The following is an 18107-nucleotide window of genomic DNA, read 5'->3' on the forward strand; positions in this document are numbered from 1 at the left end:
CAGAATGTTTATTATGTAGTATCCTTGTAATCAATACCTGTGGAAAAAAGTGGAAGGAAGCAGGTTTGGGCAAATAGAGATATCAAGCTGCGATGTAGATTTGCCAACCTCAACCCAAACCATGGAGAGTTGTGGAGATAAAAATGACCGGTTGGAATTGTCCCATATTGGGCTGAAATGATTGTGCCTTTAAACCCACACCTCAATCAGCCATTAAAAATAAGCTTCCCTGTAAAGAACATGACTCTCTACAGCTGAGACAAGGCCTGAAGGTTCTGACACTTGAAGATTATCTGCCTTTAATACTTTCAGAAGTCAGGAAGCCCTTCCTTGAAGAGAGCTCTGCATGGTATCTCCCATAGTCCATCCATCTTGCCTCATATCTATCTTTTCATATACATTTGGGGAGGATCTTCTCCTAGATTTGGGGGCTTTCTTTTCCTGAGGGGTAAGTTAAAATAGGAGATATAACACCTGCTGCCTTTAGTCTCTGTGCTGCAAAGGATACTCATTTCTATCCTTTATTATCCAATCTATATCACCTCCACTTTCAGCTACTATCTCTGATAGTCCTGGAGACTTTTTGTGGCAAGACCCAGATGCTCTTCTGTGGTATTTGAGCTCCTAGTTACCATATTGTTCTCAAGTTGCTGCATTTGCCCATTTTTCATCACCATTGGGTGAGTGAATCATCAAGGACAACAAACATATTCCTCTTAGTCTTCTTTGTATCTCCTTCTGATGACCAGGCTCAATCATCTCCGTCAGAACAGTAATTCCTCTTCTTTCCTACTGATCTCTTTATGCAAAAGACTCAAAGTGCCAGGCACAGCTATAGGGCAATAGACAACTCTTGCTTTGTGTCCTTATGTGAATCCCCACCCCCACTGCCATCTCACTCCCAAGGATCAAGACATCTAACATTGCAGAACCTTGAGTTGCAGGACCAGGAAGGTCTAATTCCCCAAGATGATTTGGGATTGATAGTAAGAAATCCACTCTTGCATCCCTTGGTTCCCAGACCCATGTAGTATTCCTATTAAGGACACAGTTCCATATAGAGATCTTTTATCCTGGGCTTGTGCACAGTAGCTTTTGAAAACATTAAAAATCTCCAATGTCTTCTCCTCTCACTCAGGGTAAAATCCAGAATCCTTACCATGCATCCAGCATCCATGTGGAATCTGAGCCCCCTCTTGACATAGAGGTGCAATGGACACAACCAATCCAATGTCCACATAGAAGAGGTGGCATTGGATTGGGAAAAGTGGACATGGTGGACGATGGGTATGGGGAAAGGCAGGAAGAGATGAGAGGTGGAGGTGTCTTTGGGACATGGAGCTGCCCTGGATGGTGCTTCAGAGGTAATCACCGGACATTGTAAATCCTCACAGGGCCCACTGGATGGAATGGAGGAGAGTATGGGCCATGATGTGGACCATTGTCCATGAGGTGCAGAGGTGCCCAAAGATGTACTTACCAAATCCAATGGATATGTCATGATGATGGGAACGAGTGTTGTTGGGGGGGGAGAGGGGGGGTGGGGGGGTGGGGTTGAATGGGACCTCACATATATATTTTTAATGTAATATTATTACAAAGTCAATAAAAAATAAATAAATGAACATTTATTATGAAAAAAAAAAAAAAGAATCCTTACCATGACCACAGTCTGAGTCCCTGTTATCTCTCTGACCTTATCTCCTGATAACTTTCTCCTTTTAGATATTCCTGTTCCAACTACCCCAGCCTCCTATTGTGTTTGGAATATTCCAGGTGTGCTCCCATCTCAGAGATTCAACACTTACTCTTTGCTCTGTCTGAAATGACATTCCACACATATTATCTGGTTCTCTTTTTCAGCTATTTCAGTTATTTGTTTTAAGATCTCCTTTTCAGTGAGATTTTTTCTACTAAGCACATTTTAAAATTATTACCTTCCTTCAAACCTCAGGATTTCCAAAATCTTCCCTGCTGTACTTTTCCCTATAGCACTAATTGCTGACAATTACTTTTTGTTTATTTTTGTTTGTTTGTTTATTTTTTGTCTTCCCCCACTACTATGCAAACTCCATGAAAGCAGTTGGGTTTTGTTTTATTTTGATTTTTTACTGATTTGTTTATTATTATTTCCTCAGTGCCTATAAAAGTGTCCGGTACATAGTAGGTACTCAAAAAATAATTATTTAATTAATAACAAAAAATGTAAAGAGTATTTATCATTGTCAATGTTCATTTATTAATATTATAAGAAGGTATAATTAGGTCTGTGAATACACAAGTTAAAGAAAGGATCAGGTAACATGGATATGGGAATCAAGTTAGGGCAGTTATGAAGAAAATATACTGCTCTATCCTTATATTCTCAAAAGTTTCTTTGATAAATTCCTTGTTGAAGGGAGAAGCTAAAAATATGAAAACTCAAGAGTAATGTTGAGTTTTCAATAGCTTCTGCTTAATTGTGGCTTAGAAGCACAACCTGTTCGAGCCTGAATAAACTTGTAGAAGGACAAAGTGATTTATGGATGAATAGGACCCATTTTTCATTAGTGATACCTTCACACTAAAACCAAGGACAGATATTTCACTTGATTTTCAAAAACTTTACTCTTTGATGTGGAGGCTGATACTGAAAACTTCAATAAGTTTCAAGTGCTACAGATTCTAGCCAAGCCTGAGTGATAGTGTAGCTTGTTTATTCCTACATTGCTACCAAATCAACATTATGCATATGCACAAGCATCTCATTAAATCAATAAATACTTACTTAGCATCTAAAATATTGTCCAAAACACTACAGACAGAAAGACGGATGTGACAAAATTCAAGGCTTTGAGGTTCTCTTGCTCTGGATGTAGCAACCAATAAATAAATGGTGGCCAAATAACCTGATTAGTGCTACTATAGGAAGTAGGAAGCATTGTGTCCATGGGATGTAGGCAAAAAAGAGGTAAGTTGGTGCCTTAGTTTACCACAGGGCTGTCAATGCAAAGTATCATAAATGGTTTGGCTTTTGTAATAGGAAATGTATTAAGGGTAAAATCTTACAGTTCCCAGGCCATGAAATGTCCAATCAAGACACCATCAGGCATGCTTTCTCACCAAGATCGTCTGCTGACAGATCCTGTAGTCCTACTACCTGGCAAGGCAAAATGGTAGTCAATTTCTTCTGAGGTCTCTGTTTTTGCCTCCAGGTTCACTATCTCCTCAGAACTCAGCTGTGCATGGTCAGACTTATGGCTTATCTTTTCAGCTTTGAGCTGCTCTGTGGGTCAAGATCCTCAAAGGCCTCTTTTCCATGCCTCTGTGCTCTGCTGTTACTAGACTCCAGGACTTTTCTCAGTCTCTTGGGACTTCTCTGTCTTCCTGCAGTCCTCTTTCTCATATGGCAGGATCAAAATGGCAACTGTCTTTATCTACATATCTGTGTGTTCTCAGTTTATATAAACTGCAGCAAGAGGGCAGAGACCCAACCTAAGTCATACCTCACCAATGTAATCCAATCAAAAACTATGCTATCAAGTGATCTAATGTGGATCTAATGCAATCAAAGGTTACCACACCTACCACACCTACAGGAATAGACTTTAAGAACATAATATTCTTCAGAAAAGAACTTCAAACAATCATGGTTAGTGAAGGTGTTGAAGAGATAATGATAGCAAAGCTGGGCCTTGGTAGGTAAGTATTACTAAGTATGGTTATAAAAAGGATTTGTACATGGAAAACTATAAAATATTGACAAAAGAAAAAGACCAAAATAAATGGAAGGATATTTTGTGTTCATGGATTGGAAGGCTAAATATTACTAAAATATCAAGTCTATCCAGAGTGATTTACACATTCAACACAATCCCAATCAAAATTCCAATAGCCTTCTTTGTAGAAAAGGGAAAATTGATCATTAAATTAATATGGAAGGGGAAGGGGTCCCAAACATCAAAAGCAACCTTGAAAAAAGAGAAATGTGACTCACACTTCCCACTTTAAAGCTTGTTATAGGGGTACAGTTCACAAACCAGCATGGTACTGGCATAAGGAAAAATATATAGACCAATGGAATAAAATTTAAAGTTCAGAAAGAAGCCCTCAAATCTATGGCCAAAAGATTATTTTGACAAGGATGTCAAGTCCACTTGACAAGGAAAGAATAGTGTGGTAGTTTGAGGCTTTTGTGGACTCCAAAAAGATCATATCCTTAGGGCTAATCCAATCCTGTGGGTGTAAACCTACTGTAGGTGGGACTCTTTGATTAAATTATTTCAGCTACAGTCCTTTGATTAGATAACTTCAGTAAGGCATGACTCAGGGTGGTTCTTGATCATCTTACTGGAGTCTTTTATAAAGCAGATAAATGTGGAGAGACAGAAAGAGAGAAAAGACCCAGGAATGCGACAGGAATCCACAGAAGCTGGGAGAGAAAGTCATGAGAACAAGAAGTTGGCATTAGCAGAACCTGGGAGAAAGAAAGCCACAGAAGGAGCAAGCCATAAGCTGAAAGCAGTGGAGCCTGAAGGAGAAGGCAGAGACCAGCAGATGCACCATTGTGCCCTGTTGTGACAGGAGTTCAGTATCACCTGCAGCCATGTCACTGGGGATGGAGCTTCACTTGATGCCTTGATTTGGACATTTTTCCTCAGCCTCAGAACTGTAAGCTTATAAGTTAATAATTCCATTGTAAAAGCCAACCCATTTCTGGTTTATTGCCTTTTCAATTAGCAAACTAAAACAAACAATTTCTTCAACAGATAGGGCTGGGAAAACTGTATATCCAGAATATCCATATGCAAAAGAATGAAGGTGGACCCCAATTGCATATAATATACAAAAATAATGCAAAATGGATCAAATGCCTAAATATAGGAACTAAAACTGTATTTTGGAAGAAAATATATGGAACCATCTTTGGTACCTTGTATTAGGCAATGATTTCTTAGACTTTACAGCAAAAGTATGAACAACAAAAGAAAAAAACAGATACATGGGGCTTCATCAAAATTAAGAACTTTTGTACATGAAAGACTTCATCAGGAAAGTAAAATGGCAACCTACAGAATGGGAGTAAATATTTGGAAACCACGTAAGGGCTTAACAGCCAGAAGGTATAAAAAAATTCTGCAACTCAACAACAAAAAGATAAACACCCAGTTAAAAAATGAGCAAAAGATTTGAACAGAAATTTCTCCAAAGAATATATACAAAATCAAAAAGTACAAGAAAAGATGTTCAACAACATTAGTCACTGGGAAAATGCAAATCCAAATCACAAAGAACACCATTTTACAACCATTAGAATGGCTACTATTTTAAAAATGTAAAATAACAGGTTTTGATAGGATTTGGAGAAATGGGATCACTCGTTAATTGTAAAATTGTGCAGCTGTTGTGGAAAACAGTTGTGCAATTTTGCAGAAAATTATTTATAGATTTACCATATGATCCACCAATCCCAATTCTAAGTTAATACCCCAAAGAAATAAAGCAGGAAATCAGGTATTTGATTACCAATTATCACAGAGACATAATTCACAGTTAACAAAAAAGATATAAGCAACAAAATGTGATGGTTAGGTTAATGTGTCAACTTGGCCAGGAAATAGTGCCCAGCTGTTTTTTTCAAGTAAGCACTGGGAAAATTGTAATACAAGGGTATTTCACAGACTTTAATCACCAGTGAGTTGATTGCATAGATGGTTGATTACATCTACAATCAACCAAGGAGATTACCCTTAGCAATGAGTTAAGTTTTATCCAATCAGTTGAAGGTCTCAAAAGGGGAAGTGATTTCAGCATTCAGGGAGAGAATTTCCAGCTACACTTTAGACAGCCAGCATCTCCTGGGAACTCATCAATGACATTTATTGGAGCCCTTGGTTTGCAGCCTGCCCTGTGGAATTTGGACTTGTGCACGCCCGTGGTCATGTGACAGAATTTTATAAAATCTCATACTATTTTCAGATATCTCCTGTCAGTTCTGTTTCCCTAGAGAACTCTGACTAATACACCAAGAATCTATCAACAGATCAACAGAAATAAATTGTGGGCTATACATGCAATGGAATAGTATTCAGTCATTAAAAGGAATGAATTTCTGGATACACGCAACAACATGGCTGAACCTTCAAGACATCATATTGAGAGAAATAAGGACAAAGTTGCATGATCTCACTGATATGAAATAATTAGAATAAGCAAATGCATAGCCTCAGAAACCAGAATACAGGTTCCCAGGGTCAAGGTGTGGGGGTAGGGGATGGGTGGTTAATGGTTAATTGGTACAGAGTTTCTGTTTGGGTGATGGAAAATTTGTTAATTGAACGGTTCAGCGCTTCTTGCACAGGGGCCACTCCTTGCGTGGGGCACACCCTCACGCAGGAGTATTACTGCATGGACTGGCACTCCTCATACATAGCAGCACTGCGCATGGGCCAGCTTACCACACCAACCAGGAGGCCCTGGTTATTAAACACTTGGACCTCCTATATGGTAGGCAGATGCTCTATCTATTGAGCCACATTAGCTTCCCAGCTTTCCATTTTGATACTTGAAGTGCTTGTTTTCAGAAATAGCCAGCTGAACTGAAAGTCTACTAACAGAATTGTCAGTTTGCTTGAACAAGTAGCTTGTCAAACAACATAATAATAAATTAAAGGCTTAAACACTAAAAATGTCTTTAGTGCATGTAATATATTAGATTATGAACATATTTTCTGATGAAACTGGATTGGAGTAATTTTCATGATATTTATATATGTATATATATATATTTTAAAATTTTGCATTTGACTTAAAGTGTCATGAGAAAATTTGCATATTGCAAGGTGGTCCTAGCCACTTCCTTGATTTTGGTACTCTTGGGTATGTTCCTGCTGCTTTACTTCACTGAATGCAACAAACGTGATGGAAAAAAGGAGAGAGGACTTCCTGTTGAAGATGTTCTAGAGTCATTATAAAAGCCTCATGAAGGTCCTGGAGAAATGGGGAAACCAGTCTTCATTCCTAAAGAGGATCAAGAAAAGAAGAAAGAGATGTTTAAAATCAATCAGTTCAATTTAATGGTGAGTGAGATGACTGCCCTCAACAGATCTTTACCAGATGTTAGGTTAGAAGGGTGTAAAACAAAGGTGTATCCAGATAATCTTCCTACAACAAGTGTGGTGATTGTTTTCCACAATGAGGCTTGGAGCGCACACTTCTGCGAACTGTCTACAGTGTCATTAACCACTCACCAAGACACATGCCAGAAGAAATTGTTCTGGTAGATGATGCAAGTAAAAGAGACTTTTTGAAATGACCCCTAGAGAGTTATGTGAGGAAATTAAAGGTACCACTTCATGTAATTTGGATGGAACAATGTTCTGGATTAGTCAGAGCTAGATTAAAAGGAACTGCTGTGTCCAAAGATCAAGTGATCACTTTCTTAGATGCTCATTGTGATTGTACAGTGGGATGGGTGGAGCCTTTCTTAGGAAGGATCAAACTTGCCAGGAGAACAGTGTTTTGTCCTATCATTGATGTAATCAGTGATGATACTTTTGAGTACATGGTAGGCTCTGATATGACCTATGGTGGGTTTGACTGGAAGCTCAATTTTTGCTGGTATCTTGTTCCCCAAAGAGAAATGGATAGAAGGAAAGGTGATCGGACTCTTCCTGTCAGAACACCAACAATGGCAGGAGGCCTATTTTCAATAGACCAAGATTACTTTCAGGAAATTGGAACATATGATGCTGGACTGGATATCTGGGGAGGAAAAAACCTAGAAATTTCCTTTAGGACTTGGCAGTGTGGAGATACTTTGGAAATTGTTACATGCTAACATGTTGGACACATGTTTCATAAAGCTACAACTTACACATGTCCAGGAGGCACAGGGCAGGTTATCAAGAAATATAATAGATGACTTGCAGAAGTTTGGATGGATGAATTCAAGAATTTCTTCTATATAATTTCCCCAGGTGTTACAAAGGTAGATTATGGAGATATATCATCAAGAGTTGGTCTAAGACACAAATTAAAATGTAAACCTTTCTCTTGGTACCTGGAGAATATGCTCAAATTCCATGTCACTATTTCTCTTTGGGAGAGATACAAAATGTGGAAACAAATCAATGTCTGGTTAACATGGCTAGAAAAGAATATGAAAAAGTTGGAATATTTAACTGTCATGGTATGGGAGGTAATCAGGTTTTTTCTTATACTTCCAACAAAGAAATCAGAACAGATGACCTTTGCTTGGATGTTACCAAACTTAATGGCCCAGTCACAATGCTCAAATGCCACCCCCTAAAAGGCAACCAACTATGGGAGTATGACCCAGTGAAATTAACCCTGCAGCATGTGAACACTAATCAGTCCCTGGATAAAGCCATGGAAGAGAATTGCCAGGTGCCCAGCATTAGAGGCTGCAATGGAAGCCGATCCCAGCAGGGGCTTCTTAGAAACGTCACCCTTCCAGAAATATTCTGAGACCAAATTTACAAAAAAAGAAAAATTAAGGATTGACTGGGCTACCTCAGCATACATTTCTGCCACATTCTTAATTAGCAAAAAAGGAAAAGTGCTTTCCTGCTGTGTGGGATGTAAGGTTTATCAACCACTAAACTTAGACTCCTCTAGCTTTTCACTATCTGTGAACCAGCCTTCCTGTCCAAGGATGTGAAACTACATACTAGTGAGACTGTGCACATTGATGTTTACAAGATTGAAAGAGTCTTTCATCAAGAATAATTGCAAAGAATATTCAGACAATGAAACAATCAACAAAATGTGTTTTCTGGAAAGTGGCATTTTTTATGGTTTGCTTGCACATCAGTAATTTCTTCTGAATGTGCTATCATGATGAAGAGATTTCCAAGAACTTTTTTCCTGATTAGAACTGGTAGCCAGTATATTAATATTGATATAAAAATAAATGAAAAAGAACTGGAACCAGATTCAGTATCATGAAAACATTTTTACAACAATTCAAAAAACTATATTAAACAGGGTTTAAAGAAAATTAAATCAGAACTATGAGAAGTACAATTTGTTATAGTATAGTATCAAATTTCTATATAGATTTTATACCTCAGTGGGGAAAAAGAAATGATTCCATTTTGTTTTCATCTGTGATATTCATGGATGTTTTTTCCTTGGGGTGCAAAACTGAGCTGGAAAAAAAGGCTCTTTAAGCATAGTTTTAATCTCTTTCTATAGTTTTTGTTGTTGTTTGTTTGTTTTGTTTTTTTTTTTGCTTTATGGGCTGTTGGAATTGTAATTTTTTTATTGCCTTCTGAAAAATGGAGGTTTAACACAATGTTTGGTCTCAGTTGAACAAATTAGTATCTCAGTTGCTCGTGGGTCAACTGGCTTGTAGACTTTCACACTCAAAAATTTATTAAATTTTCAATTTCTTAACTTGGTTCAACTGATAATGCTTAATACCCAAGATTCATACTACTGTATTACAGGTTTGTTTCACAGCAATAAATCTTCAGTTCTTTGTTTATGATTCCACTCAACAAAAAGCCTACAGAAGTGAGTAATTATTTGGAGACAATATATTTGATGTTTTTTTTGGAAAAACTTTTCTTTTTTTTTTTTTTTAAGCTTTACAATGTACAATTTATTTAAATGGTGGAACTCTTCAGTGGTTTTTAAAGAGACAGTTATGTGCCAGAAGATGAAATATTTTTTGCATGGTTTAATGGAAATATAAAAGCTATTTGTCCAAATAAAAGCCATCTTCATTATATACTTGGTTTTGTTTTTTAAAAAGGCCACTGAAATGTATAAAATGGTCTGAACATGATGGTGGTTATCAAATTCGATGCCTCTTCACATGGCAATAACAGTGCATTTAACAATAACTCATGGGTTAAGTCTACAAATGATTTCATAGCATTATGTTGGCTAGCACAACAGTTTTAGACAGCACTCAGATAAATATAGGTATGTGAAATGTGAAACAATTATTTTATGGAACTTTAATTATAGTTGAATTTATCAAATGAAAACTAAAAAGAAAAAGCACTTTGCAGTAGAAAACTTTCATAAAGAGAGGGCTCCATATAATTGTAACTTTTAAAAGTCTTTATATCACCTGGTTAGCAAATTTTGTTTTTAACACTATTATGGAGTAGCCTACTTTGTATTAACAGACATTTGAAGTAAGAAAATAGTCAAGCATGCCATGTGGTGATCTAAAAATCAAACAATACACTTATTTATATATACAACATCACTCAGTACCTGCTAAAATGAATGTGAAGATTATGGAATCTATGGAAAAACTTTTACACTGCATACTCAGATGTGCTTCAATGTCAAGTGCATATTTAGATAAGATTCTTGAATTGTAATGTTGATCTGCTGATTTTTTAAAAATAAAATTTGACTGAAGAAAAATTTTGTTAATTGATGATGGAGATGGTGACACCCCATTATGAAGGTAACAAATACCATTATATATTTGGACTTGGTTGAAAGGGGAAATTTAAGGTTGTGTGTATGCTACTAGAATATTTTTTAAAACTTAAGACTGCAGAACCCAAACAGTGAACTCTAATGTAAACCATGGATTATAGTTAATAGTATAGTATATATATAGTAAATAAATAGTATAATCATAACATTATAATCATAATGTATAATCATAATCATAACATTGTAACAAAGGTACCACACTAATACCAAGTGTTAATAATAGAAAAAATTTGTGAATGTGGGAAGTATATGGGAACTCTATATTTTCTGCATGTTTTTTGTATACCTACAACTTCTCTAATAAGAAATAAACTTTAAAAAGACAAAAGTTATACTTTTTCATGTGCTATCGTCTATAAATTTGAGACCATCTTTGTTTCTCAAGTCTAAAATCTAAAGTAAAATTTAAAAAAGCAAGCACAGGTTAGTTAGAGAAAGTAAGGGATTAATTTTAGTTTTAATGACTCAGTTTGAAAATGAAAGCAGTTCAAGGCCTAGGAAATTTTCAGTCTTCTTTTATCAGAAATATACCAAGAAATGAAATTTTTCTCCTGAGAGCAGCTAGAATGAAAGCACAGAGTTTCTTAACAAGACACACACAAAAGTTGAAGAGTAAAAGACTTTGGAATTTTTTCTGCTAAATTCCCGATTACACCCAAAGCTCATATTTTCAACTGTAGAGGGAGAGAAGGAAAAAAATACAAAAGCCACCCATCCTTTGTGTGAAACTTTAAATTCAAATTGTATATGTAATGGATGTGAATCCAGGAAAAAAGTTCATTTGTTATGTTATAGTTAAATTTATGTGTGACTATAACATTTTACTGTGACCTGTGACTGTGACATTTGATTTGAAAATTATTTGTTGGGCAACGGATGTAGCTTAGTGGTTTAACACCTGCTTCCCATGTATGAGGTCCTGGGTTCAATCCCAGTACCTCAAAGAAAAAAAAAAATCTCAATGTGATTATTTAAAAAAACGTATTTGTTAAATTCAGGTTTTCTTTTCTTCTCATATTTCCCTCCAATTTGGAAGTGTAATGTCTGTGCATCACACCAGGTTGCATGTGCAGAATTTTTATTGGTGTCCATGTCTTTTCTTTTAGAGCAAGATGCACATCCATTCTGTACAACTATCCACCCATCTATGATCATCCAATGAAGTCCTTTTCCACTCCTCTGTCTTCTATTACTTGGCTTCAGAAACATACTTCTGTAAAAATGTGAAATTGGGGATTGGCCCCAAATGAAGGGTGGAGAAAGTTTAATATGTCAACCAGTAATACGTGATCTTAAGTATTTTAAGTACTTACAGGACAACAGTGGGAACTTTAATTAATGTCCATTCATTCAAGCCACAGGATAAAATCCAAATTCCTTTGTATCACACACAAAACCCTTCAGGGGCCAATTTCTTGTTATTGTCCCCAATATTGCCATCTCCACAGTGCCCCTCCCTCAGTCACCAACCCTCTGTTTCAGCTATTCTTATAAACACTCCACTATAGCATGTGTCTTGATGGCTTTGTGTCTGCTTGCTCAACTGCCTGGAATTCCTTCCCTTCATCTCCAGAACTTCATGTGCTTAGGGAACATTTATTCATTCTTAAATGCAAAACTAAAAGGTTTTCTCCTTTGTGAAGCCTTCTTTGATGTTTGCAAAAAGAGTTGATAATGGCATGCTTTGTGACTACTACCCATGTTATTCAGTGGATTTCCCTATTACAGCATTTAGAAAATTCTGCATGATCACATCTGCCTGTCCTCCCCTCCTCTGTGCACACTTTTATACCATGCCCTCATGTAGATCAAAGTTTATGTTCTACTGGCCTCTGCCACCTGATTGCATAATACATTGCCTGGAGAAGAGTAGCCTTTCAATAAGTTAATGATTTTCTAATGGCTTCCCCAGGTAACTTAAAGGTGCAAGTATAACATATAATATGGGCCATCCTAAGTTCTGGATATAAATTTTTAAACAGCTAAGAGTGTATAGTAATGAATTAGTATGAGATAATTACAAAGCAATAAAAATTGTGTTAAGAGAGAAAACTAGATGGAAAAGAGGAGGATAAATAGAAACATGATATAACAATAGGACTGAATCCAGCACACCAAATATCCTGTCAAAGGAGATAATCAAGAGGGACAGAACCAGCGAGATGGCAAAGACCTGGAGAAGATGACAGCTGCAAAAATTCCATTGCACTGCACTCTTGAGGTGTAGTGTCCTGAGCCCTTAAGAGCTTCTACTCCTTAAAACCAGGGCAAAAATTCCTGGCAAAACAGTAGGATCCATCAGCTAATAAGGGATAAGAAATGAAGAAAGAGGGAGGAAGCAGAAGTGTAGGAAAAGGGAATGCAGGAAAGGAGAAGGCAGATGAAGAAGAAAATGAAGAAAGGAAGGGAGGAAGGGAAGGCAGGAGAAAGGATGGAGGGAGAGATGAAAATCTAGTCAGCACAAAACTGACTTTCAGATATCTCTAAACAGTTTTTTCAAAACATATTTAATAGATAATATAATCATATATTTCAGTATTCAAAACAGTTGATTACCTGGATGTAATCAATGCTGTCAAGTTTCTCATGAATCTTCCTTCTTTCTGAGACAATTTATAAACATATTAATATGCTTACTTATATTTCTTTTTCAAACCATTTTTATATAAACATAGCATATTATGCATACATTTAATGCAGGCTCTTGTGCTTCTGGGTTCTTTTTACTTAAAATACATCTTCAAGTTCATTTTCTATTACTGCATAAAGAACTTTCTTAATTTTAATGGCTACCTAGACTTTGTCTATTTTTACACAAATATATTTAATTTGTGTCTAACTGATGGATACTTAGAGTGTTTCCAATTTGAAATGTAACTCCATTTGTGTGTGTTTGCATATACATAAAATTTATACAGACACAAATTTCAAACATCTTATGGTATATTTGCTGAATAATAGATTGAGATTGGCTGCATTAAAGCATATGGGCTTTGTGATTTGTGTGAATATGAATATGGTCAAACCATAGATGAGGTACCTTTGTACATTTCCATGATTGCTATTATATTTGTGCTTCTTTTCCCACAGCCACATCAAACAGTATGCTTTTCTACCTTAGTTTGCTAGGGTTGTTATAACAAATACTACAAAACTGTTTGGTTTAAACAGAGGAAATGCATTACTGTCTCACAGCTGTGGAAGCTAGAATTCCAAGCTCAAGTTATCAACAAGTCATTATAATTTTTTGTTCCTGTGACTATCATCATTGTTCCACGTATGGCTCTCCTTGCCTGTATTTTGTTTAACTAATTGAATAATTAATTAATTAATATAATTATACCCATGATCATACAACCTCAAAACTAAAACATTAACTGGATATACATAGATGTAAACAGATATTCTTGAGGACATCACTGTCCTTCCTTTGCTACATTCTCAGGAATTAGCATTCTCTGTTCTAAGGGATAAGACAAGTTTGAGCTTACCGTCTGCTTCAGATTTGTATTTCCAGAACTGTTTGACAGAATTCTTAGTATTTCTGCCTTTCCTGTGATGTCTCACCTTCTCACCCCCAGCCCTGTAGCCATCACCTGTATTCTCCCTATTTCACCCTTGTTAACTCCTAGAAGTTTCCTCTGCTAAGTTCAGAGAATAGAATACAAAGATAGAGAATACCAGATTTGTTTGCTTCAATGATGATGAGAGAGGTACCACCATGCTAATGACCAAAGCTGTTTCTTTCTTTCTGGCATATATCTGATGAGATAGGGGCTCCTTCATGCTCATGTCAGTGCTATGTCAATGGGGTGCCCCAGGGGACTTACTATTAACATGATGGAAAGAGAGGACCAAGGAGAGTCTTCATTGAAGACTTTGGCAAATGGCACACAAGTATTTCACTTCTACTCATACTCTGTCATCATGGTAAAGGGGATAGAAGAATATCCACATGAGTGTCCCTTCATAAATATTTTATCCCATCCCAGGTAACATCCCCCAGGACCATCCTGGAACACATTATACTCAGAAACTCTATTCCCTGGCTTTTCATTTTGGTCCTAACTCTCTGCCTTTTTCTACCCATTAAATATCAGAGATTCTCAGGGATCTCTCATAGACCCTCCTCTGCTCTCATTAAGCCCACTCAGTAGACAATTATAGTCATTTTCCAGAATTCAGCAGCAATCTATTTGCCAATGATTTTCAAGTTTATGAACCCTACAGTCTTCTCTTCAGATGTCTAGACCCACTTGTGTACTGGACATCTTCACTTAGATGTCTAATAGATACTTTAAATCCGAAAAAGTATTTTTCATTGGCATTAATGTAGTCTAAGTTCTAATTTATATGATCTGGGCTCTGACTCCTCCTCAATGCCCAGGATCTGGCCACATTTCAGTACTCTAAATGTTCCTTGAGCTTTCTTGTGCTTTTTCCTTTCCCTGAGACACTCTTATCATCCCAACAGTCAGTTCTTTGTCTTGTTCCTCCTCACCTTTTATGTCTCAGTTAATGCATCATTTCCTAGAAGAAGCTTTCTTTGACTCCCCAGAGGAGGTAAAGTTCCCTATGATTATCATGGTACTCTCTTCTTCTACATTATAACCTATGACATTTCCAGTTCTTTTACACTGTCATATGGCTACTTCCTTTGTTCCCCTCACACACGGGGCAGGACTTGTATTAGTAACACCCTGACTTCTCTCTTGCCACAGATCTTCTCAAATTACTCTTTCCTAGGGTCAGAGAAAGAAACTTAGCTGACTGTTAAATTTGGGAGAAGGATTCAGGTAAATGTCTTTATCCCCATTTTGGAGTCTTTGAGGCACGGGGCCATCCTAGAAAAGAGGCATCCTTTCTCCTCTCTGCCAGGTATTTTACTAGGGCAGGTCCTGGGTCAGAAGATGGGGTAAGCTGAGTTGTCTAATCCTTCTTTTAATCAGGAAAATTATCTGAATTATAGATTAATCATTATCAATTTTATTTAGTAAATAGACCAAAAGCAGCATCTTCTAACAGCTTTATCAGGATATTTTTATCTTCACCTCTCATTTCTTTAATATATCTATCAATTGTTTTCAACCTCAGGCAACAGAATGGGAATTATTTATTTATTTATTTATTATTTATTTATTTAATAATAAATTGTCTTTTTTAAAAAGATACATAAATCACAAAAAATGTTACATTAAAAAATATAGGAGGTTCCCACATACCCCACTTCCCACCCCCCCTCCCACTCCTCCCATACCATTATTTATTGGTCCTTCAAAACCTCAAAATAACCTAGCAACTGGCCCTTTGTAGATATGCATTTGTTTAATAAATTTATGAAAGAATTTACTTATGAATTAAATATGAGATTTAAGATTGTGAAAAAATGTAGAATTAAAGAGGACCTTGGAAAAGAAAGAAAGATAGAAACAAGGGTGGTGTAGAGGAAGAGAAAAAGAAAGGGAAAAAAGTAAGGGAGATGGTGTTAGAACCTTTAATGCAAATTTTCTCATTAATTATCAAAACAATGCTGGGGGAACAGATGTGGTTCAAGTGGTTGAGCACCTGTTCCCGCCCCAGGTTCAGTTCCCTGTGCCTCCTAAAAACAAAACAAAACAAACAAAAAACCCCGCAAACAACAAGAAAGCAAACCAAATAACCAAATCAGGAGAGCCGATGAGGCTCAGTCAGCTTCCCTCCCACTTATAAGGTCCCTGGTTCAGTCTCTAGTCCAGGTTCCTCAAAAAAAAAAAAAAAAAAAAAAAAGGCTGGCAGAAGGTAAGGGACAAAAGAATATAATTAAAATACCAGTTCAAATTTTTTAAAAAATGAACATGGAGAAGGGATCAATTTTTCAGAATAGACAGTAAAGAGGACAAGTTCTAGGCAAAAAATAAAAAATCATGAGTTTAGAGTTGTAATGGACTTAAAAACTCTGTGGCACACCTTACTTATTGAAAGGTAATTTAAAGAGTCTAGGGAAATGATGTTCTCAAGTTTTCAAAGCAAATTAAAGGTAAATTTGAGAACAGAAATTTTCTCAACTCTCAGCTCACAGCCCCTTCAGCTTCCCATGCTACCTTCTTTAAAATGTAAGGAATCCAGAGAAAGGTCAAAGAAGAAGAATATACAGGGAGATTGAGAAAATCAGAAAAATGATGGAAAATGTATCACAGGATGAGAAAAGTGAATAAAAAATGAAAGGGTTCATTTCTAATTCATAGATGTTTTACTTTATTCCACATTTACTATCTGTGATTTAATGGTGGTTTGGCACATCGAATAGGAGAACATAAAATAATGGAAATATGATGCTGGTAACACCGTCCATCAATCTAAAATATAGAGGACTGACAGGCCTGCATTTAGAATCAAAAGTCTTAGTTTGGAACAGCCCAGTAGGCTCAACCAAATATCAATATTTCATGGGCCTTTCATCTAAATTAGAAAAAGAAATGTCATCTGTCTATAACATGCACCCTATCATGGTGTCTGCCTTTGAAAGAAAAATAAAGCAGCCAAAAGTTAAAGGGGCCAGACTGTATTTGGGGGTGATTCTGTTAGTCTTTTTTTCCATTTCTAAAACAGAAGTAGTAGAGTAGGAGTTAACTAATGAAGATTTCCATTTGAAATCAAACTTGCTGTTACTCACATTCTTTATGTGGTTTTATGTGTTGAAGTTTTGAGATAACAGGCACAGAGCCTTCAAAAATAAGGCAGAACTTATTTTTCTCTGGATTTAATTCAATCATATTGTACATATAGTATATTAAAAGCTTACAATATACCATGAATTGTGTTTGGCCTTGTGCGAATATGGTTCTTGTCATCAAGTAATTTATACTGTTTGGTGAGGGCAAAAGTGTATTTCATTTTATTTCATAGAAAACTAAATCAAATAAGCATGAGGCAGGGAACAGACCATTTAAGGACCAGAATAACTTTTTATTAACTATTGATATTTACTGTACAATATTTTAATATTTTTACTATATAGACTCATTTAATCCTTACCACAATATTTTTTTGGAAATACCTTATTACTAAATTTGTGACCCAGATGAGAAATTTTGCCCTAATTCCTACACCTAGTGAGGGGTAATGATTATGTCCCAAGAGCACCATGTGTATGACTTTGTTTACACAGAAGACACACAAAAGAAATCATAAACTCCATTTAAAGAAAAGAGAACAGCAAAAATGGCTTCTTAGGGTTTATGTAAGACATCAAATCAGGCATTTCAAGAGACTAGCTTATTTACTTTTCCTAAATCAGGGATTCTTAACCTTTTTTTTCCATGAACCCTTTGCCAGTCAGGTGAAAACTATGTAACCTAAACATACTGTGTATTATTTAATAAATATATTACACCTTCACCAACATGTCTCCACAAGAATCTTTTTTTTTTTTTATTTAAATGCTCATTGACTCCTTGACTCCTTGTTAAGAACTCCTGTCCTAAATCATCCACAGGTAACAAAAGTTTCCTGATGGAGTTGATATTTAGATTAGGACGTGAATTTTGAAAAGGCGGTTGACAAAGAGTGGAGGCAAGATGCTCCAGACCAAAGGGACAGTAAAAGGCAAGACAAAAATGATAGAAATGCAGGGAATGGGGATCTGGGAGGACAGGAGCAGG

At 36.4% G+C, this 18107-nt stretch overlaps 1 pseudogene; it reads left to right on the forward strand.

Moving 5' to 3' along the window:
- The first annotated feature begins 6797 nt into the window (after positions 1–6797).
- On the forward strand, positions 6798–8469 carry LOC101419918 (polypeptide N-acetylgalactosaminyltransferase 1 pseudogene; annotated as a pseudogene).
- Positions 8470–18107: the final 9638 nt, after the last annotated feature.

Source organism: Dasypus novemcinctus, chromosome 1 (genome assembly GCF_030445035.2).
Source record: "Dasypus novemcinctus isolate mDasNov1 chromosome 1, mDasNov1.1.hap2, whole genome shotgun sequence".
Lineage (NCBI taxonomy): Eukaryota > Metazoa > Chordata > Mammalia > Cingulata > Dasypodidae > Dasypus > Dasypus novemcinctus.